We start from the raw sequence: 480 nt of genomic DNA, 5'->3' as shown, positions 1-480 counted from the left end.
AGGAGGAGGCAGGAGGAGGCAGGAGGAGGCAGGAGGAGGTAGGAGGAGGCAGGAGGAGGCAGGAGGAGGCAGGAGGAGGTAGGAGGAGGAAGGGGGGAAGGTGCGAACAGGAGGTCTGCGGGGGAAGCGGAGATCTGGCGAGGGGGGTGGTGGAGAGGGGCGCGGCGCCGTTGGATGACAGAGGGGGGGCGTTTTTGCTTGACCTCGTGTCGGGCCGGAACCGGCGCCGGTGGGCCCGGCTCAGCTAGGCCCGGGGGGAGAGACATGGCCAGGCCGAGCGGCGGCTGTGCCAGCGGGTGGGGCCAACCCCGCCCATGGTGCAATGGCATTCCCCGGTCACACCGCCGTCCGACAAATGTGTGCGAGCAAGGTGACTTCGCCCGGCCAGGGGCGCGGCCGGGGCTAACGCCAGGAATTCGCGGCGTTGGGTCGCGCTGCATCCGGCCGCCGGCCCCTCCGCGCTTCGGCGCCGGGCGGGGG

The sequence above is a fragment of the Fonticula alba genome (assembly GCF_000388065.1).
Source record: "Fonticula alba strain ATCC 38817 unplaced genomic scaffold supercont2.3, whole genome shotgun sequence".
Taxonomy (NCBI): domain Eukaryota; order Rotosphaerida; family Fonticulaceae; genus Fonticula; species Fonticula alba.
Note: the sequence above shows the minus strand (reverse complement) of the source record.